Here is a 27,902-nt window from a genome sequence, read left to right as displayed (position 1 = left end):
GAGGAAGTCAGGGCTATCACTAGAGACTGCCAGGTCTGCGCGGAGTGTAAACCGCACTTCTACCGGCCGGACCGTGCACGCCTGGTGAAGGCCTCCCACCCCTTTGAACGCCTCAGCATGGACTTCAAAGGGCCCCTCCCCTCCACCGACCACAACACATACTTCCTCAATGTGGTCGACGAGTACTCGAGATTCTCCTTCGCCATCCCATGCCCCGACATGACGTCTGCCACCGTCATCAAAGCCCTCAACACCATCTTCGCTCTGTTCGGTTTCCCCACCGACCGTCCACAGCGACCAGGGATCCTCATTTATGAGCGATGAGCTGCGCCAGTATCTGCTCAACAGGGGCATTGCCTCGAGCAGGACGACCAGCTACAACCCCCGGGGAAACGGGCAGGTGGAGCAGGAGAATGGGACGGTTTGGAAGGCCATCCAGCTGGCCCTACGGTCCAGAAATCTCCCGGCCTCCCGCTGGCAGGAGGTCCTCCCCGACGCCCTTCACTCCATTCGGTCGCTCCTGTGTACCACGACTAACAAACTCCCCATGAACGTATCTTTGCCTTCCCTAGGAAGTCCACCCCGGATGACCGGGGTTTTGCTCCCGACGTGGCTGGCAGCTCCAGGACCCATTCTCCTCCGTAAGCACGTGCGGCTACACAAGGGAGACCTGTTGGTTGAGAGGGTACAGCTACTCCACGCGAACCCGCAGTATGCTTACATAACGTACCCGACGGTCGCCAAGACCCAGTTTCTCTTTTGGACCTGGCACCAGCTGGGTTTCCGCACACCTCCCCCCTCTGCCCCGGCACCGCCCTCCCTCCCCCTGGCGCACCCCGCCACAGCCCCCGCTCCAGGACGTTCCACCCTCCCCTTGGTCCCACCCCTGGATGAAGATGAGGTCGACACGCTCCAGGAGTCACCGACGACTGAACCAATGCTGGCATCAACACCACACCTGTGGCGCTCGCAACGGCGGATCAAGGCGCCCGACCCTCTAAATTTGTAGACTCTTTCAAATTTTTTTTACCAACCTGTATGTAAATAGTTTCCACCACCCCCGCTGGACTCTTTTTAACAGGGGGTGAATGTGGTAGTCACCACTGTTGTATTATATACTGCATACGAGGCGTATTACGGTAAGGCCCCTGTACTACAGGGATGGGGGTAGATCCCTGCCTGCTGGCTCCGCCCAGTAGGCGGAGTATAAATATGTGGGCTCTCCGAGCTACAGCCATTTCGGCATCAGCTGCGGGAGGTTTCACATCTCTGCGTAATAAAGCCTCAATTACTCTCTACTCTTGTCTCGTCGTAATTGATAGTGCATCAAGGGGATGTACTGAAACTGGGGTGATTGTAGAGATTGGGCAGCTGTTCAAAATGGCGCCCCGATCGACAGGAAGCTGGTCCTGTAGGAAAGTCTGGGCGGGATTCTCCATTTCTGAGACTAAGGGCTGGATTCTCCGATTTTGAGGCTATGTTGGAAGAAGTGTATAGTTCTGCAATGAAGAAGTTGGTGCTGCCCCCTCACCAATGCTCCGCCCGGTGGGGGGCTAGCAGCCACGCCACGTCAAACTCCCGCGTTCCCGACATAAACCGCCGGAGAAATTCCGGGGCCGTGGCCACGCATGCACACGGTGGCAACCTGCAGTGGTCCCGGCCTGCCAGGTAGTGCTTCCCTGTACTCCCCCTCACCAACCCCGGATGACCCCCCCACAAGTCCCCCACCCCCCAGCCCCCGCTGAATCCCCATCCCCCCTGGCCCCCGACAAGCAGATAGGCTCCCCGCCCCCTCGACTGTGGCGGCACTGAACAAAGTCTGCAGCCCCCACGCGAAGTTGATGGAAACTCAGAGCAAATGTGTCCCGCGCCGTCAGGAACTCGGCCCATCAATGGCGGAGCATTAGGGGAGGGCCTTCAGGTGACACCCTGAGGCCATCCCAACAGCATGCGGTGTACTCCCCGATTATGCCGTTTTGGAGGGGGCAGAGCCTGTGAAAACAGGTGCCGCCCCCAATTTCGGAGTCAAACAGGATTCTCCGCCCGATCGCCAATTACAATATCGCCGTCGGGCAACGGAGAATCCGACCCTAAGAGTTGACGCCGGGGCAGAATTTGTGAACTTTCACAACAGCAAAACTGGCGCCGAACCTGGATTGATTCAGCGACTGTGGAGGGGCTAGCACCGTTGCCACATGGAAAATAATTAATTCCAATGAAAAGGGGCGCGGGATTTGCTTGGTTCGTATTTGACACTCGGGAGACTGACAAGCTGCAGCCGCACATACACATGAATTGCACCCATTGTTACAATTGTTATAACATTATTATGCTTCGGTCTGGGTCTTTAATTTAAGATAAATTATTTCTGCAAGCTTTAGTGGTTTGACTGTTAGAGATGAAAGGGGACCTGGACTGTTTAACTGGGAAGAAAGTGCAAGGTGTTTATACTTGGAAACAATGGCAACAATCTATATGCTAACAGTGGATAGACTGTGAGTCTTCAAGATCCCAGAAATGTGTTGAGAATTTGAGGTTATAAGCAGTTATGCTGTAATCTATTCATTTACATCCAAGATAAAAGACAGTTGGGGTCTCAAGAATGGCAAATCAACATCTCCATCTGGATACAAGACCCATATGATTATTATTGTCATGGAGATGCTGAGGAAATCAGAAGCACAAAGGGACTTATTCACGATTCTCTTCAGGTTAATGTGCAGGTTCAGCCGGCAGATAGGAAGGCAAATGCAATGTTAGCATTCATGTCGTGAGGGCTAGAATACAAGACCAGGGAGGTACATCTGAAGCTAAAGAAGGATCTGGTCAGACCCCATTTGGAGTATTGTGAGCAGGTTTTGGACCCGTATCTAAGGAAGGATGTGCTAGACTTGGAAAGGGTCCAGAGGAGGTTCACAAGAATGATCCTTGGAATCTGGAACTTGTCGTATGAGAAACGATTGAGGACTCTGGGTCTGTACTCATTGGAGCTTAGAAGGCTGAGGAGGGATCTTATTGAAACTTACAGGATACTATGATGCCTGGATAGAGTGGACGTGGAGAGGATGTTTCCAGTTGTAGGAAAAACTACAAGCAGGGGACACAATCTCAGACTAAAGGGACAATCCTTTAAAACAGAGGGTGGTGAATCTGTGGAACACTTTGCCGCAGAAGGCTGTTGTGGCCAAATCACTGAGTGTCTTTAAAACAGAGATAGATAGGTTCTTGATCAATAGGGGATCAGGGGTTATGGGCAGAAGGCAGCAGAATGGGGATTAGAAAAATATCAGCCATGATTGAATGGCGAAACAGACTCGATTGGCCGAGTGGCCTAATTCTGCTCCTATGTCTTATGGTCTTATGGGCTTTGAGAGGGTAGAATCTAAGATAGTCCTCAGAATTCACAGACGATTTGCCAGGAAATGTAGAGTATCTGTAGGCAACATGTAAGATTTTGATAATATTACTAATTTTTAGGTTTAGTTGTGGTCTGATGTAACATTTATGATTTTATCTTTAACCACTTTTTCAACAATTCAGTTTGAATTTCCGTTTGTGATACAATGGGATCAAGGCAATTGTGAAACAGCCACTCAGTTACGAGAAACTACATTTAATGGATTTATGACTTTAAGTTGCCTGGGCGTCTGGGTTCGGCCATTGTATTGATGTGACCATCAATCCACAAGACACGTGATTGTAAGTGAACAGTGGTTTTAATAATCTTACAACAGAGCCTGCCTGCGACGAGATGAACTGGCAGCAGGCTCACGACTTCCAGTTAGTGGGAGGGGCCATGGGCGGAGCCATGGGCGGAGCCAAGGGTGGAGCCCAGTACAAACTCCTCATCTCCCCCTATGGGCAGAGCCGCACAACGGCTCGTACACAGAGCCCACAAGGACACAATACATATAATACAACACAGTGCGAATTACTAGGTTTATAATTCACCACATGTATGTTATCTTAATTATATTGTGGGCAATTAAGAATTGTCTTTACCAACTTTGAAGAAATGGCTGAAAGGTAGTTTGAACTTAGGATGACGCCTTATCTTTAAACAAAACCAATGCCTTGATTTAATTGATTAACCACATTTGTAGGACAATATCTGTATCAGAGGCAAACTTTCTTTCTGATTTGACATTATGGTAGGAAGTGTAATTAACATTTGGCTTTCGTATCTGTGGGACCTGGGCTCAAATAAGTTGAAGAGGATGTGACATTGTTTGTAACTGCACTGTATCTAAAGGAAATGTGTCATTTGTTCACAATGGACTGTACACTCTGGGGGCCCTGAGAACAAGGGATGGACATTTATCTTCCATCTACGTGACTTTAGTTACAGAGGTGAGGTGAAACCAGATGACCCAAATAAGGGTTTCGGGAATAATGAGATAAAAGTTGGAAAATCAAAGTTTTTTTTGGAACAATTTTATCATGGCTTCCGTGGTATGCTTCTTCGAAGACATAATCAACATCAGAGACAAGAAGGGAAAGCCATTGCCTCTGTTGATGAAGCTCGACGAATCATAGAGACATAAAAAATCGGAGTGGGAGGTGGCCATTCGATCCTTCGAACCTGCTCCATCAATCATTATGATCATGGCTGATCATCCAACTCAATAGCCTAATCCTGCTTTCCCCCATTACCTTTGAACCCTTCTTCCTAGGCGCTATGTCTAACTGCTTCTTGAAAGCATGCAGGGTCGGCTGCTCCATTCCTCAGACTAAGTGTTGAGGCCAGAGCAAGATTCGTGGAGTTCTTTGACAGCAAAACTGGTGCTGCACCTGGACCAATTCAACAATGTTAAGGGGCTAACAACAACGAGAAGTGGAAAATGGTTGATTCCAATGAGAAGCAATGCCGGATTTGGCAGGTTCGGGATTGACACTCGGGGCTGAGATGCTGCAGCCGCATACACACTTCAGTCCACATATATACCATCCCAGCCAACAAGATATCAGCAAGACACCGGACCCCGAGATTCACCGACATGGAACCCGAGACCGCACTGGGCGCCATGGAGGAGAGGTGGGAAACCCTGTACTCCGATCCGGGAAGGAGGCTGCCACCCGCTGCCATTCACCGGGCCTGGGCGCAGGTGGCAGAGTGGTCAGCGTCATGGGCAATACCGTGTGGACTGGCAGGAGGTGCTGGAAAAAATTGCACAACTTCCTCAGGGTGGCCAGAGTGAGTAGATAGTACTGTGCACTGAGCACCAACCCCCACGCACCCATGATACCCACCACTCCCCTCCCCCACCCCCCACTTAACCAGAGGGTGGCCGAATTCCTACCCTGCACCACATGCCAGTAGCCATACAGGCTGCCACCAGCTACTACCCCTGGGCTGCATGAGTCGGACTGTTTAACGCTACACGTTTTCAGTTGCAAACCCCCTTCCGCTGGCGAGGACCAGGGAGCTGGTTACATTTCCGGGGTCGGGTCTGGCAGGGTCCTGGCGCTGGTTGAGGTAGAGGGGTTGCTGGGAGGGCATGTTTGCGCTCCGGTCGGGCCCGGCATTCTCCGGGCATGGGAATACCTTGTGGCGCGTTCAGGTTGTAATGCAGGGTCTCTGCCATTTTGGGGGTCCTGGGTTGCGGGTAGGGGCTTGCTGAGGCAGGTTGGGCTGCGTCCCATTTTCTGTTCCTTCCTTGGGCACTCCTGGGGTCGGATCTTGAAGTAGGCCCGGTCGGTCCTCCACGTGGATTTTTCTTTCTTCCATCTCCAGGTAGGTCGGGTTGTTGGGCGGGCCTCTCCGAGTCGGGTCGCTGGGCGGGTCTCTCGGGGTTGAGTTGGGCCGGGTCTCATCATCGGGGGTCGGATCGGGAGCTCCGGGGGCTGGGCTGGGCGATCTGGGGGCTCGTGTCGGTTGTTAGGCCGGCTTGGCGCTCTGAGGTCCAGGTCGGGCCCAAATCGAGGTCGGGGCTTCACTCCCGGTTTGGGCCTGATCCACTTCCAGGTCGCAGAGGTCAGGTCGCGTCAGGTCAAAAGGTCTCCACGGGCCTCGGAGGATGTTCAAGCCTGCAAGAAAAGACAAAAGAGAGAGGTGTTTTTGACAGAAGTAGGCTTACATTAACACTGCAATTAAGTTCCTGTGAAAATCCCTAGTCGCCACACTCCGGCACCTGTTCGGGTACACAAAGGGAGAATTCAGAATGTCCAATTCACCTAACAAGCACGTCTTTCGGGACTTATAGGAGGAAACCCACGCAGACACGGGGAGAACATGCGGACAGTGACCCAAGCCAGGAATCAAATCTGGGACACGAACCCTGTGGAGCACAGTGCTATCCACTGTGCTACCGTGCCACCCTTTGACTTGTTTAATTTTCTATTTTTCTCAGATTTATAAGGATGTTGAAAAAAATGCTTTGATCTATGAACCAGCTCATAGCCATGAGCAAGCTCCGTAGCTTGTCTTGCAGTTTTAACTCTTTGTTTCTCTACATGAGTTCCTATCACTACAGGTAAGGCATCTTTAAATTCATCCAACAGAATTATTTCTCTTTATAGGTTCCTTCTATTTTTAATGCTCTCACCCACCTATCAAAATTGCTTTGTTTAAACCTTTCAAATTCAATATCAGTCTGTCCAGGCTGTTTTCTTACATTTCGAAACCTTTGTCTGTAAGCCTCTTGTACTAACTCATAAGCACTCAATATAGCGTTCTTCACTGTATCGTACTCCCCAGACTTTTCCTCTGACAAAGGCACACAGACTTCACTAGCCCTACCGACAAGTTTACTCTGTAAGAGCAATGTCCAAATATCGTGCAACCATTTCATTTGTCTGGCTATTTGTTCAAAGGAATTTTAAAATGTCTGAATGTCCTTTTTGTCGAATTGTGGAAGTGCCTGCGGAAACTAAATATCTCTCCAATAGGTTCATTTCTAGAATTACTTCCTCCCTCCAACTGTTCTGGTCTTTTTCCTCACTGCCTGCATTTCAGGTTTAATTCCCTGCCTTTAGTAATGCCTGCATTTACAACTCCCTTTGAAAAGCTCTCTCTTGTCCTCTTTCTTCTTTTTCTCTCTCTTCCCTTTTGGTTTGCTCTTCCTGCATTCCAAGTTCAGCATTTTCATTTCTATTTCTTTTTTCTTTTCTTTTTCTATTTCTTTTTTCTTTTCTTCTTCCTGCATTTCTAATGTCATCATTTCTAGTCGCAATTGAATTTTAGCTAATTCGGTTTCTTCACTTTTCCAAATACTTGGGTCTGTCTGACAACTCCTGTACATTTAAATGCGTTGATAGTTCTTCAGTTACCTCAGCTATTTTAATGCCAGTAGATAATCCTAATTGTAACGTATTCGCCAATTACATCAATTTAGTTTTAGGTACACTTTCCAAACGTTCCAAGGTTATCTTATGTATTCGCAAACAGGTCTTGGCCAGAGCAAGAGCCATTTTTGCAGTCACTTTATTTTAAATCACACCGCCTCGCTTGGTTCCATGCTTTCCTCACTTTTGTTACATTTAAAAAGTCGCAAATTCCCTACACCCAAAGAATTATGCTTTTTAAAATTCTGGAATCCTGGCCGAACCCCCAATTTTTGTTACAAACTACGCTGATGTTAAGTGCAAGGATATCATAGGACTATGATACACTATGACACTCAAGTATAAGATGACTATACACACATGAATTGACATGAAGCTACACCTTGGTCCCCAACTGCCTACGTTACCTGAAACTCCGACCCCCCACCAGGTAGGAGAGCCAGGAGTCGGCGTGAATCCCACCCCCGCTGTCCTCCCAATTCTCCTGCCCCCCAAAAACAGGCCCGGCATGAGTCGCGCCGCCGGCCTCGGAGAATAGTGGTGGTCCGGCGCGACACAATGGGCGCTGGGGCTGCCTGAATTCTCCGGCCCACGTTGGGCCAAAGTCCTGTCCGCCTGTAGCCGGTCTAGCCGGCATAAATTAGAGTAGGTCCCGCTCCGGCGCAGGCGGGCTCTGGGGTTCCTGGGGGTCGGGGGGGGGGTGATCTGGTCCGGGAGGTGCCCCCACAGTGGCCTGGCCCGCGGTTGGGGCCCACTGATCTGCGGGCGGGCCTGTGCCGTGGGGCCACTCTATTCCTCCGCATCGGCCGCTGTGGTTCTCCGCGATGGCCGATGCGGAGACAAACCCTCCTGCGCATCCGCCAACTCGCGCCGGCCGGCGGAGGCCCTTAGGCACCGGTTGGCGTGGCGCCAAGCCCCTATCATGCTGGCCGGCAAGATGCCAACCATTCCGGGGCGGGCCTAGCACCTGAAGGTGCGGAGGATTCCGCACCTTTGGGGTGCTCAACGCCGGAGTGGTTCACGCCACTCCGTCCCGCCGGGACCACCCGACCTGCCGGGTACGGGGGAATCCCACAGCACTTTTCCCAAACAGCATCCAATATTAAGTAACTCTATGAGCTAAATCCAGGAAATATTTACCCAGGTTGAAGTGGCCACATTTGGAAAATAGTCTTCAGGTTTGGTGAAGGTGGGAAATGGCTACTTCTTTGGGAGACTATGGGCTATGCCACATTTCTGTTTTACCCCACCAGCGGGATGCTCCATTACACAGACTGATCAATGGGGTTTCCCATTGTGGGGCAGCCCCATGCCATCGGGTAACCCCCGGGGTGCTGGAAAAACAGAGCATCTCGCCGGCGGAGAATCCAGCTCGAGATCTGCAACTGCTGCATTACTGATGTTAGGTGTCTCTCCTCTTTCCCTTTGTTAATATTCTACAGTTATACTATTTCTTTCTTTTAGATGTTGTTCACCCTGTGAAGTCAGATTTTGGTTGATATTTTCCGTATCTCTCCACTTCCAAGTTACCACCTCTATAACCCGATTGTTTTCTCGAGCCACATATATAAAATATTTGTTTTCCAGTGTTAAGCAAATCTGCATCTCAAAATCTCTCCACACATCTGCCCCTGATCAACTCCCTGTTTTACGTTCTTTTTTAATTGTTTCCGATTCTTAACACTCCTTCAGAGGGCCAGCACAGGCACAAAGGGCAGAATTTTCCAGCTGTTCCTGCCAGCGGGATAGTCCAGTCTCGCCGATGGCAAACGCACCTTGGGTTCCCGGTGGTGGAGCGGGTGATCAATGGGAAACCCTATTGACAGCAGCGGGACCGGAAGGTGCCATCGCCAGCCAATGAAGAGTCACGGGGGGTTGGGGGAGGAGGGGGGAATGGCCTCTTTATGTGCTGCAAGCAGTATATGATTGTAGTCTTTTGTTACAGTTGCTACCACCACTTTCCCACTAACCCTCAACCCTGCCCTTCCCCACCCCTCACCCACCCTGATGAGGCCTAATCACCAGTGTGTGGCTATTCAGTCAGGTTGCATTCTGTGGGATTGACAGTAAAAAGTTAAGCTGAATTGTGATTTTTCTGCACTCACACGCAAAGGCATCAGTTATTAATTGTAGAAGCACTGAGTGGAGTGATCAATGGTGTCCTGCAGGAATCCGTATAGGACAATTGCACTTCACCATCTTTATCAATCATTTGGATGAAGTTATCAGGCGCACCAGCTTTTAGATTCCTCTTAATACCAGGACATGTTCGGAAACTAGAAATTTAGACAAACTACAGATTGATTTACACATGCGCCTGGCTGTAACAGGTGTTCTTCAATATGGTTGAATCCAGCTGATGGGTTTGGATTATTCTCCCCACAGGCCTGTGTATAGTGTGCACGGTCACTATCTTAAAGCTGTGGAGCTGTGGAGGAGCCCAGAGGACATTGTCCAGACTGATGCCATAAAACTGTAAAGAAAATGCATAAGGACTTAGGATGTGTGGCTGGGATGGTTAATTCTAAAATAAGGGGTAGCCAATTTAAAACAGAGATGAGGAGAAATTACTTCTCTCAAAGGGTCGTGAACCTGTGGAATTCACTACCCCAAAGTGCAGTGAATTCCGGGACATTAGTAAATTTATTATAATAATCTTTATTAGTGTCACAAGGAGGCTTATATTCACACTATGAAAATCACCTAGTCACAAGACTACGGTGCCATTTCGGCTAAACTGAGGGAGAATTCAGAATGTCTAATTCACTGGAAAAGAATGTCTTAGGAGATAGGCAGATTTTTAATTAGTCATGGGTTGAAGGATTATGAAGAATGGGCAGGAAAGTGGAGTTGAGACTGAGAGAAGATCAGCCATGATCGTATTGAATAGCGGAGCAGGCTTGAGGAGCTGAATTGTCTACTTCTGCTCCTAGGTCTAATGGGCGCGATTCTCCGCAAATTCGTAAAGGCTGCCGTGAAACTGGCCGTGTTTCACGGCAGCCTCCGCGCCCCCTCCCGGGACCCGATTCTCCCCCCCGGGCAGGGCTAGCAGCGCGGCCCTGTGAAGCACGGCATCGCGGGCTTAGCGACCGTCGCATGCGCGGATGACATCATCACGCATATGCGTCAAACCCGCGCATGCGCGGGCCGTCATGCCCCTCAGCCGCCCCGCGGACTGATCCTGCGGGGCGGCGGAGGAACAAAGAGTGCGCGGGTATCTGACCCGCTGCCCACGATCGGTGCCCACCGATCGCAGGCCCATGCCACCCTTGGCACGGCCATAGTGCGGCCGTGCCAATCGGTGCCATGGTTGTCCGGGACGGCACTTTGCGGCCGTTTTCATGAACGGTGAGAGCAGGTGTGTTTGCGTTCGTGAAAACGGCCGTAAAGGCCTGGGAACTCGGCCCATCGGCCTGGGGAGAATCGCTGTTCGCCGTAAAAAACGGCGAGCAGCGATTCGTGTCGTGGGGCGGCCGTGGGGGGGGGGGGGAGAATGGCGGGAGGTCGGGAAAAATGTCGGGAAGGCCCTCCCGCTATTCTCCGACCCGTCGTGGGCAGCGGAGAATCGCGCCCTATGTTCTTAACGGACAAGAGCTGAGTATGACTATGTTGGGAATATTGTAACATGTATTAGTTCTCTAATATGGTGGGTATATCAAGATCCTGAGTTAGTGGTCGGATGCCAGAATGTTATCAACACTGAAAATTCTTATTATCTCAATAGGCTGACACAACTTTTTTCAAAAGTGACACACAAACTTGCATGGGGACATGATTAATGTTTTTTCTGAAATGAGGATTAGATTCTGTTCATATAGATACTTAATAAAGCTGCATATGGAGGAGGCATCGCTCAAAAGGGCAAAACAATTAGCTAGATTAGGTGCCAAGAAATATATTCCACAGATACTTATGCATTTACCCTCAAAAGAGAGCTGGAAAAGTTCTTGCAAATATACAATGTCTCCAAGTGTAATGATAGGTGGAACCAACAGTGACTAATACATCAATACTGGCAAACTCCTGAATGTTGGCTGATTGTCTTCGGGAGGTCAAAGGGGAATTTTGCAAAGTTCTTCCAAAGTTCATTTGCGTTTTTTCTCTGTATTTTTTAGCCTCTCCCAGGGCATCACATGACGTATTTAGATGGGACAGGCCAGATGAAGTTAATTTTTCTCATCTTTTTTCATGTTTTCACAACTTCATGACACTTGCAACTTGTTGTGAAAAAATAAAATTAGCAGTTTTCTCACAGTGAAACTGTGTGTTGAGATTTTCCTGTGTCATGCACTGTCCCCTTACTGAGGTAACTGTCATGTGCTAAGTGACCTGCACTAATATCCTAATGTTGTTTGAACTGTACTAACATCTCAGGTTTAGGGGCTGGTTTAGCTCACTCGGCTAAATTGCTGGCTTTTAAAGCAGACCAACCAGGCCAGCAGCACGGTTCGATTCCCGTACCAGCCTCCCCGGACAGGTGCCGGAATGTGGCTACTAGGGGCTTTTCACAGTAACTTCATTGAAACCTACTCGTGACAATAAGCGATTTTCATTTTAATTTTTCATTTTCAGGTTTACCCTCCTGCCCGCTCGATGCATCTTTCCTCTGTTCAGCCCCTCTCCCTCTCCAGGAACATCAGAAGCTCACTGCCTGAAAGAGTTGTATAGGCAGAGACCCTCAATGCATTGCAAAAAAATACTTGGAGATATATTTGAGATGCCATAACCTATAGGGCCAGGGACCAAGGTCTGGAAAGGAGGATAGAAAACTGGATGGTTTATTTTCAGCTGGCACAGATTTCATGGGTTGAATAACTTCCTTCTGTTCTTAAATTTTTCTGTTCGTAATAACACAAATTTTCACTCAAATACTCTGGTCACTTTGTCCTTCAAAATCTTTCATGCTTTTAGAAAAAGAATAAATTGTAATTATGATGATTCCCTCCTTATAAAGAAATCATTTGAGATGTACTTTCCTGCATTCTTTCAGAATATAAAAGTAAAACAGTGATCATGGAGTTTTGTTCTTTTCACCAATGTTGATCAAAAAACCCAGAATATTATTTTTTTTTAATGCCTTATCAAGTTGACATATCGTTGAGTTGATTCACTAACAGAATTAATATGTTTAGACAAATAATAAAACTAACAAATGACAAAGAAGTCTTTAAAATAAATTGGCAAAAAGGCAGCTAACGGAAATACTTTGACCATGATGAATTAAGACGCCCTCAATGGTTTAGCTGGTTCAACCAGGGAATGGCTGAAGCATACAAATTTTGAAAGTCCCAAATTGAATCTCTAAAATTCTGCTAAGGGGACTAAGCAAATGACAACGGGCCTCACAAATGGTGGGTTTGGAAGGGGAAAGTTACATGCATTTCCAGTGTAGATATTATATTATATTATAAATAGATCAGAGCTCAACATTGGCATCCCTGTAATTGAACAGCTTGCCAATTTTCACTGCTTAAAAGTTAGCACGTGTGGCGTCATTTTCTGTCCTGGCGTTGCCTGTTTAATTTTTAATCAGTGAGGAATTCTGGGGTGGGGATAAGGTGGAAAAGTAGAGTGAGGATCAGCACGATCTCATTGAATAGAGGAGCGGACTCATGGGCTGAATGGCATACTTCTGCTCCCACATCTTATGGTCTTTAGTTTGATGATTGTGTGCAGTGTTTGGCATGAATTTCAGATATCAGTTTCCCACAGGTAAGAGTGCCAGTGGCAACATAAAATCAGAAGCGAGGAGTTATAAGCGAGGGTGGCATGAAGGCACAGTGGTTAGCACTGCTGGCAAACAGCGGCAGAGACTCAGGTTCAATTCCTGCTTTGGGTCAGTGTCTGTGTGGAGTTTACACTTTCTCCCCGTGTGTGCGTGGGTTTCCTCCGGGTGCACCGTTTTTTCCCATAGTCCAAAGATGTGCAGGTTAGGTGGATTGGCCATGCTAAATTGCCCCTTAATGTTCAAAGATGTACAGGTTAGGTGGGGTTGCAGGGATAGGGTAAAGTGCTCTTTTGGAGGTTCAGTGCAGACTCAATGGGCCGAAGGCGAGATGCCACCAAGTAGCCAGCGCACACATAACTGTACTCTAGTATTGGGTCAATAGGACAGAAATCGATGCTGCATAGTAGTGTTATGGATGATATTGGTTACCCGCTATACACCTTGTCTGATATTCAGTTCCTTTGTCACCACTGGGCATTACTGCTTACATGATGGACAGTGCTATTTAGTATTGCTGCATCTCCTGTGCCGCATAATCTTGGGCGGGATTCTCCGACAACACCCCCCCCCCCCCCCCCCACCGGCCGGGTCGGAGAATCCCTGGGGATGGCATCCCACCCCGCCGCTCCAATGCCGGCTGCCTTATTCTCCGGCGCTGGTTTTCGGGTGGGGGCGGGGATCACGCTGCGCCGGTCGGGGGCCGTTGGCAGCGCCCCCCCCCCCCTCCCCCCGGCAATTCTCCAGGCCCCTATGGGCCGAACGGCAGTCAGTTTCTGGCCAGTCCCACCGGCGTGGATTGGACATGGTCCCACACGGTGGGACCTGGCAGGTAAGTTGACTGGTGCTTTCCTCAGAGGATCCGACCCTGGGGAAGGGGGTGCCGCCACGATAGCCTGGCCCACGATCTGGGCCCACCGATCTGTGGGCGAGCCTGTGTTGTGGGGGACTCCTGTGCTGTGAAGGGCTCCGCCATGGCCGGCGCTGAGAAGACCCACCTGCCCATGCGCTGAACCACGCCGGCAGTTCTGCACATGCGCTAACTCGCACAGTCCCTTCGGCGCCGGCTAGAGCGGCGCCAACCGCTCCGCCGCCGGCCTAGCCCCCAGAAGTGCGGAGAATTCCGCAACTTATGGTCGGCCCAACGCCGGAGTGTTCGCACCGTTTTTTACGCCAGCGTTGGGCCATCGTGTGAATTCGGGAGAATCCCGCCTGTTATCTTTAAAGGGTAAACAACACAGCCCTCAGCTACTATGCAATGGACTCCTCACAGCTGGAAGTGCTGGCTCTGTAACTCCACTCAGTTTGCCATCTACTGCATTTCGGATGTAGTTACTGATATACTTTTCTACAGAACATCCCAATTTATAACCAGAGGAATGTTACCTCAGGAAAGAAAGTCAAATGTTTTGAATGTGGCAGCATTCTCTCTGATGCTAGATACTACAGAGAGAACCCATGTTGCAATATGAGCCAACTTTAGAATCTCATTTTCATGACATGACAGATATCGGCATTCTGATCAATTGTATATACTTTAACACATTTTCAAACTTTTAAAATCACGACTGATTCTACCCTCTCAGTGTATAAGTGTCATCATGGAATTATAGTTTCCATAGTAGTTTTTCTCTAGTGATTGTTATTGTATTTATTTTCTCCTCCCACCTCAACCCCTCTGCCCTTTGGTTATTTATTTTTGGAATGTTATTTGTGTCTTCCACCATGAAGACTGACCCAAAGTATTTGTTTAACTCCTCTGCCATTTTCTGCTTCCCCATTAATATTTCCCCAGTCTTATTCTCTAAGGGCCTATGTTCATTTTAGACTCCCTCTTCCTTTTCCTATATTTAAAGGAACTTTGTTTTCTGCTTTTGTATTGCTTGCTAGTTTACCCTCATAGTTGATCTTTTTTTTGTCATCTTTTGTTGGGTTTCAAAACTTTTTAAATATTTGTACACTCTGTACTTTCCTGTCACACTCCTGTCACACATTGTTACCTAAATAGCTGTCTTGTAGTGCTGTCATATCCTTTTGCTTTGTAAGCCTACATATACCCTCAACAGACCCCCCCCCCCCCCCCCCCCCCCCGCCTTTTATTTAGTTTAAAATGCTCTCTACTTCCCTAGTTATGCGTTTGCAAAAACACTGGTCCCAGCACAGTTCAGATGTAGGCCATCCCAATGATACCTTTCCCTAGCACTATTGCCAGTGTTCCATGAACTGAAACCCACTTCTCCCGCACCATAATGTTATGTACCCTGTACAAATTAGCACATGGCTGAGGGAATAAGGGGTAGGGGTAGAGATTCTGCTGTTTAATTTAGAGCCTAGCTCCTCAACTTCTCCATGCAGAATCTCTTTCCTTGTTCTACCTATATCATTGGTACCTACATGGATCCCAACAATGGGATCATCCTCCCATGGTTCCTGTCCAGCCCGAAGGAGATGTCCCGAACCCTGGCACCAGGCAGGCAACACATACATCAGGGCTCTCGATCCTGGCTACAGAGAACAGCGTCTATTCCCCTAACTATACTATCCCCAAATATGACTACATTTCTCTTTTTGCCCCCATTTGAATGGGTCCCCGTACGATGATGCTATGGTCAGTTTGCCCATCCTCCCTACGGTCCCCACTCTCATCCACACAGGGAGAAAGAATCTCAAACCTGTTGGACAAGGGCAAGGCCTGAGGCTCCTGCAGTGATATCTCTTGGATCCCTCTTTCTGCCTCACTTGTAGTCACACCCTCCTGTCTCTGATCATAGAACCACAGAATTCCTACAGTGCAGAAGGAGGCCATTCTATCCATCAAGTTTGACCGACCCTCTGAAAGTGCACCCTACCCTAGGCTCACTCCCCCACCCTATCCCCGTAATCGCACCTAACCTGCATACCTTTGGACACTAAGGATCACTATGGTCAATCCACCTAACCTGCACATTTTTGGACTGTGGGAGGAAACCAAGCACCCAGAGGAAATGCAGACATGGGGAGAAAGTGCACACTCCACACTGACAGCCAAGGCTGGAATTGAACACGGATCCCTGGTGCTGTGAGACAGCAGTTCGAACCACGCTGTTGCCCTACTGAACAAATTCAAGGTATTAAGCTAAGGGGTGTGACTGCCTCCTGAAACACAGCATCCAGGTAACTCTCCCCCTCCCTGATGTGTCGCAATGTCTGAAGCCCAGACTTCAGCTCATTAACTCTGAGCTGAAGTTCCTCGAGCAACCAACATTTGCTACAAATGTGGTTGCTATGAACCCCAATGGGGTCCACTATCTCCCCACATGCTGCAGCTACAACACAGCGCCTGGCCCTCCATCCCTATTTTGTTTATTTTGATTGTCAATTTGTTTTTAATTTTACTACTGAGCTTTATTTTTCACACTAACCTTTTCAACCTTGCCTTCAATTTCAAAACAAGTCTGAAAAGGTAGAAGAGAGGAATACTCACCTACCAGTATTTCTTTCCTTGTTCTACCTATATCATTGGTATCTACATGGATCATCCTCCCATGGTTCCTGTCCAGCCTGAAGGAGATGTACTGAACCCTGGCACCGGGCAGGCAACACATACATCAGGTCTCTCGATCCTGGCTACAGAGAACAGCGTCTATTCCCCTAACTATACTATCTCCAACTATGGCTACATTTCTCTTTTCTCCCCCCACTTACCTGTAGCATTACAGAGGTGTGTTCCAATGATGAAAGGCAGGAAAGTTTCAGACCTGGGCAGCACGGTGGCTCAGTGGGTTAACCCTGCAGCCTCATGGCGCCGAGGTCCCAGGTTTGAGACCAGCTCTGGGTCACTGTCCGTGTGGAGTTTGCACATTCTCCCCGTGTTTGCGTGGGTTTCGCCCCCACAACCCAAAAGATGTGCAGAGTAGGTGGATTGGCCACACTAAATTGCCCCTTAATGGAAAAAATGAATTGGATACTCTAAATTTATTTTTAAAAAAGAAAAAAAAAGGAAAGTTTCAGACCCAATCAGATGTCCTTCAGCTTTGGGAAACCAGTCGGCCCAGGAGAGGTTGGCACTGTTCAGGCAATTAGGGGAGCATGACGGATGCAATTAGGGGAGTGTGACAGCACCTAAACATAGCGATGTCTTTGGAGGCATGCAATAAAATGAAAAATGATGAAAGCCAAAGCTAGTAGGCCCCTCGGAATGGAGGGGAATCATTACAGAGCAACCATTGTCTGTCCACGACCCTGTCATTAGCACACCAATGGCCACCTGGCCTGCCGCTGGAAGGAGCCTCCTCTGAGCTATCGGGTGGGTAGCTGCTTCTATTGTTCCCCACCTTCAACAAGACCATCCTGAGGTGGAAATTGGTCAGTCCACAGATCCAACGGAATCATTTCATATTTTCCTCCCAGCACCCCCCCCCTCCAAACTGTTCTCAAAGGGTGTCATAACATTCCACCCATGAAGTCAGAAAATCATGAATTTCATGCAGCATAGCCACAGGTGAGGTACCAGAAAGTGACCAGAGCCCTAAATGCATGTTAAATTATGGGAATAATGCTGACAGGGGGAATGAACACACATCCTCCCTCCCACACCCTACAAAGGCAGTAAAGGTATGATGATAGAAGGATAGGAGGACCTAGGTAGAGTGCTTTTTCTGATGGTCAGTGCAGACTCGATGGGCCGAGTGACCTCGTTCTGCACTGTAGGGATTCTATGTGACAAGATAACAATGATGTAATTTACCAGAGATAACAAAGAACAAAAAACAGTTCAGCACAGGAACAGGCCCTCCGGCCCTCCATGCCTGCAACAATCACGTGTCCTAGCTAAACCAACAGCCTGTATCCTATACCCCGGCTGTTCATGTGTCTATCTAGATAAGTCTTAAAGATCGCTAACATATATGTCTCAACCACCTCACTTGGCAGTGCATTCCAGGCCATCTCCACCCTCTGTGTAAAAACTTACCCCGCACATCTCCACTGAACCTATCCCCCCTCACCCTGAACTCATGCCACCTTGTAATTGTCATTTCTGCCCTGGGAAAAATCCTCCAACTGTTCACCCTATCTATACCCCTCATAATTTTGTAAACTTCTATCAGGTTGCCCCTCAGCCTCCGAATCTCATGGGAGAACAATACCAGTTTCTTTAATCTCTCCTCATAGCTAATACCCTCCATGCCAGGCAACATCCTGGTTAACCTTTTCTGTACTCTCTCCAAAGCCTCCACGTCCTTCTGGTCGTGTGGTGACCAGAATTGCACACATATTACAAAATGTGGCCTAATCATCATTCTATATAATACAACATAGTTTCATAGTATTTACAGTGCAGAAGGAGGCCATTCAGCCCATCGAGTCTGCACCGGCTCTTGGAAAGCGCACCCTACCCAAGGTCAACACCTCCACCCTATCCCCATAACCCAGTAACCCCACCCAACACTAAGGGCAATTTTGGACGCTAAGGGCAATTTAGCATGGCCAATCCACCTAACCTGCACATCTTTGGACTGTGGGAGGAAACCGGAGCACCCGGAGGAAACCCACGCACACACGGGGAGGATGTGCAGACTCCGCACAGACAGTGACCCAAGCCGGAATCGAACCTGGGACCCTGGAGCTGTGAAGCATTTGTGCTATTCACAATGCTACCGTGCTGCCCCAAACATAATTTGTGAATGTTTGCGAAATAATTGTAACTTCACCAGCATTTCACTTGACTTACCCAATGCCTGCTTGATGTCCCAAATGAGGAAGTGGTTGGTTTTACAGGTGCTAACCTGAAGCTAAATCTGATATCTTACTTCTGACCAGATCAATTTTAACATTGTTTTTGTACTGTGCTGATAAAGGACCCTGCCAGTTGCCTTTCTGTAGTGTAAGTTTGGCATTGTTTTCTTCTCCTTATCTCCCACATATTACCACGGATAGCATGTGTCCCAGATTAGATCAGTGGAAAAATTCTTAAGCAATCTGCTCATCAGTTGGCAGTTCCCTTTTCTCCTGGTCTTTCAGAAATTGTTTGCCACACATACTGTCCCTTGCTGTTGGAAATAAGCCATCTTTGTTCTGGTTGCTAAGGGGTTGCGGTCTGCTGAGCTGAACGATTATCAACCAGTTGCTCTTACAGTCATGAAGTGTTACATCAAACCGTCTTTTCAATCTTCTTGTTCCACATATTGATCAGTTGCATTTTGTCTATCAACTGCGTATACCGGTGGGTGATGCTGTCCTGACCCTGGCCCACATGATCCGACAGCACACATATAGATTATGCAACTATGCTCACTCTACCGTTGTGAGATTCTCTTTCACTTTCCATGCAACCATTCAAGCTAATGAAAAAATTGAAAACCTTGACCTCCGATCTACTATCCTATTTTGGTTCAGTGATTTCCTTCATAGCATGACCAAGGGGTGTTATTTTCCAGGATTTACTGGGAGCCCATTTTAACCAATATGTGATCCCCCCAAGGTTATGTATTGTCATACGAATATACATACAAGCATACAAAATAGGAGCAGGGGTAGACCACTCAGCCCCTCGAGCCCACTCCGCCATAGAATTTTACCATTCAATAAGATCGTAGTTGAACTGATTGTACCCTCCAATCCATATTCCTGCCTGCCCCAATAACTTTTCACCCCCTTGTTAATCAAGAATCCATCCACTTCTGCCTCAAAAATATTTGTCATATCTTTGCCCACTCACTTAAGCTATCAGCCTCCTTGCATTATCTTCACAACTTACTTTCCTATTTACCTTTGTGTCATCTTTACTTTCCACTCTCTATCTGAATGATTGTCAGTCAGAGTACAATTTAACCATCCTAAAGTCTGATGATGATATGGTACTTGTGGGTCTCATAAGGAATAACAAAGGAAACTATCAGAACTCAGTGGAGAAATTCATTAAAAAATGTGAACAATTCTGTTCAATTGAAGGAAAACAAGGAACTAATTGTAGATGTTAGGGAAAAGCCAGTTAATGATATTGTTCCTGTGAAGATTTATGATGTGCATATTGAAATAGTTACTGACCACAAGTATGTTTTGTAAGAGGCAATGCAAGGATTCCACACCAAGTTGCAGAGAAAAACAAAACTCATTTTTATTTAGCACGTTAACTATATCCACAGCTCCAGTAACTCCCAATCAGGCCATCTCTAGTTGGTGCCTGACTGGCCAATTCTATTTATAGAAAGGCACATTGACTTAATTAAGGTTCCAGCATTCCTTATCGGGGGAGCCACATTCTGCACGCCCCACGGGGTAGTGGATCGTCCCTTATCAGGGGAGCCATATTCTCCATGCTCCACGGGGTTATGGATCATCCCTTATCACGGGAGCCATATTCTCCATGCTCCACGGGGTAGTAGATCATCCATATCCTGTAAGCCACTTGCAGGTTGTATCATCCTTCCTCTCCAAAGTCCAAAGAATCCTCTGCATGGCAGTGACGAGAGAGGACACCGAACCTTCTTGATGCTTGGCTGGGTGTCAGGCAGCATATATCTCTAGGGTGAGCGTCACCTCCAGTTCGAACTTCGTGGTGGCTGCAGCTCCAGAGGCTATGGATCCGAATGTTCCCCATCGGAGGTCGCCTGTGTTTCCATTTCAGAGTCTGAGTCAACAACCTCAGTCATCTCGGTGTCCCTTGGATCAGATACAGTTGTTATTGATGGAGGATGTAAATATTGAGTCCAGTGGCAGGGGCACCAATTATCCGAACTGTTCTGTCCAGCATGGTGTCAGGTTTATGGGTAGGAGCAGAAAATTGGATAGATATGAGCAAATTACTGTGGATGCTGGAATTTGTATCCAAAAAAGAAAATTGGTTTGTGAATGTTAGCCCCCATTACCCTCCATTCCCCTAGAATTGCACTCGGAAGAATTTGCCACAACCCAGTTATTTTAAACATGCCTGAAGTTGGGAGAAGAGTTGTGGTAGCTTTCATGGGCAAGGTAGAAGCTCTGTAGCTCCACCTGCTGTAAATCTGTATCTGCTGGCATGCGTTTGACCACTCATTGCTCAACGTGACTTCGAGAGCTTATTAAGTTAACATCAGTAGTCATGACAAGGAAATGAAAGGCATTGACTTGAATCTGTCAGCAGTCATAGAAGTTGATTAAATTTTAAATGATATCATTGGAACATAGTAGACAATATGAGTAAAGAGCAGAGAGAATATGGGTATGCAACAGCCTCCCGTACCAGCCTCCCCGGACAGGCGCCGGAATGTGGCGACTAGGGGCTTTTCACAGTAACTTCATTGAAGCCTACTCGTGACAATAAGCGATTTTCATTTTCAACAAAGCAGGAGTGAGGACAAGATCAGTCCAAGGTTTGTGGAGTCCGAAGGTCAGTCAGTCACTATCCAGACTTCTTCGAATGGTGACCCGGAACAGGGTATAAAATGAGCTCAGCCTGAGGGCTGTCAGAATTTGAGGGGAAGCCTAATGGAGCTGTCAATGAGAGTGAAACATTTGACACAACTGATGGCCTCTCAGCACCCGATGGGTACGGCAGGTAGGATGCCAATGATGTTAGGCACTCTGCCCTATGATTCTCAGTAAACTGCCTGCACGCTCTAGTGGAGGCAGTTGGTCCTCGGTGTGAAATACTCGTGACAAGAGGTGACAAGAGGAGGCCACCCCACCATATGAAGGAGGGGAGCATAGAAGTGGCTGCCCAGGTGAGCGGGCATGATGTTGTGCAATGTATATGGTGGCCGAACCGGTGGAGTCATCCCCTGCGACCAGGTCATTGACCGCCTGGGTTCTAGTGAGATGGCATGGTGGAAATAATGGGGCTGGATTCTCCGCATCCCAACACCAAAATCGTGGCTGGCGCCGGGGGGGAGAATCCAGTTTGACACTGTAATCGGCGCTGGTTCAGCGCTTCTCAGGGCACTGAAAATCGACGTCACCGGGGAGTATGCCACGCCGCCAGGGGGCCATTGCCAGAGGCCTGCTCAGCAATCCTCCGCCCCCGACCGGCCGAGTTTCCGAAGGCATGGAACTAACCTACTATTCCAGTCGGGATGCTCGTGTAGTGGCTGCAACCTTAGTTCGCGGCGCCCTGATCGGGGGCAGGCGAATCGGAGACCAGAGGGGCCTTATAGGCGGCCAGGGAATTAATGTGTGGGGTTTGAGGGTTGGGCTCGTGGCTGATCGGAGAGTCTCTTTACTGGGTCTGGCTCCGCGGTCCGGGTCTGCCATCAAGCACGGTTGCTGGAGGCCGCCGCCCTGCGCATGCGCAGCCTCTGGCCCAGAAGTGCGGGGCCCGTATCTGCAGCAAAAGCTGCGAGATTCACTCCGGGTCCCTGCTAGTCCCCTGCAGCGCTATGAATTTGTTTCATTTTTTCGCAGGAATTTCAGGAGCAAAACTCCACGGTTTTGCCTCCAGCTTGGCTCAACAATGTCTCAACAATGGAGAATCCAGCCCATGGTGTCTCGTGTTTCGATCATTGGAATCCTTGAGAGATCCGAAGAGTGCTCATTGATCCTCATCCTGCCTCATCCTTGATTTTGGCTTTCATCATGCACCAGTGAAGAATCCTTTATCCTGAGCACTGCCTTGTATTTTTGCATCTCAGTTATTATTCTGGACTTTGTTCCCTGTTGATCATGTTGTTGTCTGATTGCTGTTGTTAATTTTTTCTGTTTACAGGGAAGTCAGTGATGTGGGTATGATGGCCTGTACCATTGATTATCCAAATTTAACAAGTTCATACCATGTTAAGCCCAATATTGAATATGGGATTTGTGCAGTCTTTATCCTAAATGTATTTGGGCCTTATAATGTCTATAATCTTTGTGGTGGAGGGAGAGGAGTGCTTTTTGTTGTCTTCTTCCTGTCTTGCTAAGGAGGAAGACAAGCAGAGCCAGAGCGGGGTGAAGGGTGGAGGGTTGGAGTTGGCAAGGTTAGTTTGTCCTCGCTATAATCGAGGAATGACCCGCCAGTTAGAGCTAGCCAGTTTCAGGGCTTTTTCTTTCTTATTCTTTTGATTTGTACTCAGAGCATTCGTGCTTTTTCCTTTTGAGGCCCAGGCAGGCTGCATATTATCCTGACAAGGACTGGATTATATTTGACTCTTCCTTTGGATTGAAATGGCTGGTTGTTCCTGTTGGAGCTTCACTGCGGACGAGGGTGGCCTTGCGTATCCTCCAAATGATGGTAGTTTCTGTGATCCTTCTGGGTATACCTTCTCTGGGAGATCTTCTCTTCTCCCAGCTGGGTAGATGAGATGTTTGTTCTGGTGGGGTGGTTGGGCCCCTGGGTGTCGGGGGAGGGGAGTGGGGGGAGAACCGTCTTTCTCTCCCAGGGTGCATGCAATGTGGGTGTCTTGATGGTTCTTCTTCCTTCATGCTGGGGTTCCCCATTGGCTAGGGCCAATTTGTAAGTCCTTTCTTGTTGGGTGTGGGGGGGAGTGTAAGGGCTGGGGCTGCATGGAAGTTCCTGGGATCAGGTTCTCCTGCGTTTCTATCGGTGACGGTGCAGAGATAAGCAAGGCCCAGTGCTGTGGTCAGTATCCTGTTGGCCCCAAGGAATGGGGGTGCTCTCTCTCAGGGTGACCTTAGGGTGTGTTCAGTGTGGTTGGGTATGGCACCCGGGTGAGCAATGACTTTGGGACTGGGCAAGTGTTGTACCTAAGAGCTATCCTTTTTTTCTTATTTCCCCTTGTGTTGAGAGTGAGGTCCCCCTGTGCTTCAGTTGGCAGGTTCTCTTCCTTTTTGAAACGCCTTGGGTGGTAGCTCAAGTAGTTCTGATATCCGAGCGATTAGTTCTGATAGATCTTGCTCTTTCTCTTTATCCTTTTCTTCCTATTGAGAGATCCCGGAGGTGTGGCTCCCATTGTGTCCCTCACTTTCTATTTGTCTTCTTCCCGAGCTAATTTTGATGATGCTAAGAAGGCGGGTCTCGGTGCTATGGTTAATTGAATGAGATATTTGATAAGCTGTCTTATGGTAGTCCTAACACCTTTTCTGAGTATTCGTGGTTGTTGACATCGGTTTCCTGGTGACGGGGGAAGATGGGCTGGCCCTCCCTCCCAGACAGCCCTCTCTACAAGGAGGGCCCTGTTGGCCTTCTCTTCTCTGAGACAGGGTTCCCCCTTTCTGGCTGGGATCTGATGATATCCTTCTTGATATCCTTCTTAACCTTGGGTTCCATGGTTATTTTGGCGTCTCCCAAGGTAATGCGTCGTTGTTTGATGTTCCGATGGCCTGTTCCTCCTCTGGACCTGAGACGTGGTGGATGGGGTTTGGTTGCTGCGGTCTTTGCTCTGCAATCTATACTCGTTTCTTAATTTTCCATGGGAGACCCCGTGTTTGAGACCTGAGATCTGAGATTTGCATGGACTTGTGGTACCCGGTCCTCTCCTTGTGGAGTTATAGTTACATGGTGGTTGTCTGCTGTGTCCTGGGCCTGGAAGGGCGTTTGATTGGGTTATGGGTGTCAGTGAAATTTCCCCCTTAGCTCTGGGATTCTGAAGTCTTTTATTCCTCTGTCGCTTCCCTTTGAAGCTATGGGTATGACGTAACTCTGTGCTGTTATCTTGCTTTGACACAGACAGATCTTGAATCCGCGGAACAAACACTTTGGGGACTATGCCCCCAGCTCATCCAGTCTTATTTGTTCCTATGTTTGCAGTGACTTCTGTTATCTGCTGTACCTGTTTTGCATTGATATCTATGACTTCTTTTCTCTTTGCCTTTTGTTTTGATGTGATATTTGTAAAATCTTGAAAACCAATAAAAATATATTCAAAAAAAGATGGTAGCAACTGAAGCATTGATATTAACAGAGTGGTGCATTATATTTTTTTATTGTATTTTTATTGGTTTTTGCTGCTGCTTGTGACAATATTGCAAAAAATACAAACAAAAAAGTAAAATTAAAAAGTGAAAAGGGGAGTACTCAGGTGTGAATACATATGAAACATATATACAGCCTTGTTTACATTGGGTCCCAGTGATCGGTTACCACAACCGTATTATTTGACTATTTACATGTGGCCCATGGTAGGAAGGAAAGCCCACAGGGTCAACAAAGGGGTATGCCAGGGTGGCCCTAAACATGCCAGGTTCCTTCGGTGCCCTTTGGTTCCTCTGCTCTGCCTCCCCTGTACTCTGGGTAGTTTCTTCCGCCTTCCCTTCTCCTATCCCTCCCCTTATCTTCTTCCGTTGTTTGTTTCAGTCTCCCTTCCCCCTCCATGCCCCGCCCCCCCACTCCCTTATTAGTTGCTGCTACAAACAGGTCTTCGACCAGGTTGGTAAATTGCTTCCATGTGCTGCGGAAGCCTCCCTCCGATCCTCTGATGGTGAATTCTATCTTTTCCAATTTGAGCAATTCCACTAAGTCGGACAATCAGTCTGCGGCCTTGGGTAGGGCTGTTGATCTCCAGCTGAACATGAATCTCCGGAGGGTAATCAGGGAGGCAAAAGCTAGGGCGTCTGCCGCTCTACACGTAAATATCTCTGGCTGTTCCAATATCTCAAAGACCGCCACTAGTGGCCATGTCTGCACCTTTACTCCCAATACCTTGGACGTGGCCTCAAAAAAGACGGTCCCGTACCTAAAAAGTCTGGGGCAAGGCCTGAACATGTGGATGTGGTTAGCCTGACCTCCCTGGCACCGTTCACATTTGTCCTCCACCTCCGTGAAGAACCCACTCATACATGTTCTAGTCAAAAACGTCCTGTGCCACATTCTCCCTGTGTTTGCGTGGGTTTCACCCCCACAACCCAAAGATGTACAAGGTAGGTGGATTGAACACGCTAAATTGCCCCTTAAGTGGAAAAAGTGAATTGGGTTTTAAATGCCCTGTGCACCTTTAATTGCGTTAGGCTCAGCCCTGCGCATGAGGAGGTGGAGTTCGCCCTAAGCAGTGCTTCGATCCAGAGTCATCACCCTATTTTGTGCTTAGCTCTTCCTCCCATTTTTCCCGGGTTTCATCCAGTGGTGCCCTTTACTCTTCTAGGAGTCATCAGTACACGTTGGCACAGCTACCGTCCACTAAGTTGTCCAATGTCAGAAGTCTGTCCAGTAGAATGTGTCTGGGTTACTGGGGGAAAGTTGCAGTCTCCTTGCAGACGAAGCTCCTTAGTTGAATGTACTGGAGCTTGTTCTCTTTCGCCAGCTTGAACTGGTCCAATAGATCCCCCAGGTCGCTACTCTGCATCTATGTATAGGTCCCCTACAGTCAGTACCCCTTCGTCCTGTCTCCACCTTTTAAAGGAGGCGTCTATTGTTCCGGGGGTGAATTTATGGTTTCTGAGGATGAGGGCCACGGTGGACATTGTACCTAGATGGAAATGGTGCATGCGATGGTTCCACCTTCTCTGCGTGCCCACCAACCACCGGGCTCCTTGAATACTTGGCTGGGGGAAATGGGAGTGGGGCCGTGGCCAGTGCTGGGAGCGATGTCTTCATGCAGGAGCTCACCTCCAATCTCACCCATTCTGCCTCCAGTTTCTTGATCCACCCCGTACCCTTTGTGCGTTGGCTGCCCAGTGGTAGAAGAGGAGGTGCAGAAGGGCCAAGCTCCCCATGTTACTTCTTCTTTGCAAACACTTTAACAATTCCATGGGTTCTTCCCCCGACACACAAACACCATCATTAGTTTGTCTATTTTGGTGAAGAAGGCCATGGGGTTGAAGATCGGGAATGATCTGAATACGAAGACGAATCTTGGAAGCTCATTCATTTTGATTGTCTGCACTCTCCCCGCCAGGGAGAACGGGAGCGGGTCCCACCTCCGCAGGTTCCTCTTAACCTTTTCCACTGGAATCAATAGGTTCCACTTGTGGATCCGAATCCAGTCATGGGCCACCTGGGTCTCCAGGTATCGGAATTTGATTTAGGCCAGCTTAATTTGCAGCTCTCTCAACTGTAATTCCCCCTCTGTGGGTTCACAGGGAAGATTGCACTCTTGCTCAGGTTGAGTTTGTAATCTGAGGAGGCTCTGAAATCCCTTAGGAATTCCATTATTCCTCCCATTAGAGGAACAGGTCATCCACGTAGAGTAATGCCTCCCCATCCCTTCACTGATCTAAGGGTAATAACCAGATGCTCGATTGCCAGGGTGAATAGCAGCGGAGTCAGTGGGCATCCCAGCCTGCGCAGCCGGAAGAATTCAGAGCTGGTGGTGTTGGTCTGTACGCTTGCCGTGGGAATGCTGTACAGTAGTTTCACCCACGATGTGAACCCTGGCCCAAACCTAAACCATTCCAATACCTCTATAAGGTACCTTCAATTAACTATGTCAAAGGCCTTCTCTGCGCCTAGGGAGATGATCGCTTCTGGTGTCCCCTCCCTGGGTGGGGTCATAATCATGTTCATCAGGCATCTGATGTTCGCCTTTAGCTATCTGCCCTTGACAAAGCCCGCCGCTGGTATGTCCAGCCCGTTGAGGAACCAATTCATCTTCAAGTCCCCTTCCGGGAGCTCATAGGTGTACAGCTCTCGGTAGAAGGTCATGAAGGTCACATTTATTTTGTCTGCCGCCATGGTTAGTTTGCCATTCCTGTCCCTCACCTGAGCTATTTCCCTCATGGCTGCCTGCTTTCTCAGCTGGTGAGCCAGCAGGCGGCTGGCCTTGTCTCCATGTTCAGAAAAGGTCCCCCGTGTCTGGTGGAGTTGGAGTACTGCTTTCCTGGTGGAGAACAGGCCAAATATAATTTGTAGCTTTTTCCCCTCCACCAGTAGTTCCATGGTCTGGGCTGTGGAGTATCGCTGATTTACATCCAATATGGAGTCGACCAGCTGCTGCCTAGCCACCCTCTCCTTTCTTTCGCTTAGAGCCCTATACACTATTATTTCTCCCGTTATCACCACCTTCCGGGCCCCCCAGAATATGGAGGGTGAGACCTCCCCATTTTGGTTGCAGTTTGTATATCCATC

The sequence above is a fragment of the Scyliorhinus canicula genome, chromosome 10 (assembly GCF_902713615.1).
Source record: "Scyliorhinus canicula chromosome 10, sScyCan1.1, whole genome shotgun sequence".
In the NCBI taxonomy this organism is placed as follows: Eukaryota; Metazoa; Chordata; class Chondrichthyes; order Carcharhiniformes; family Scyliorhinidae; genus Scyliorhinus; species Scyliorhinus canicula.
The sequence above is the reverse complement of the archived record's forward strand: the minus strand, read 5'-3'. Positions refer to the sequence as shown.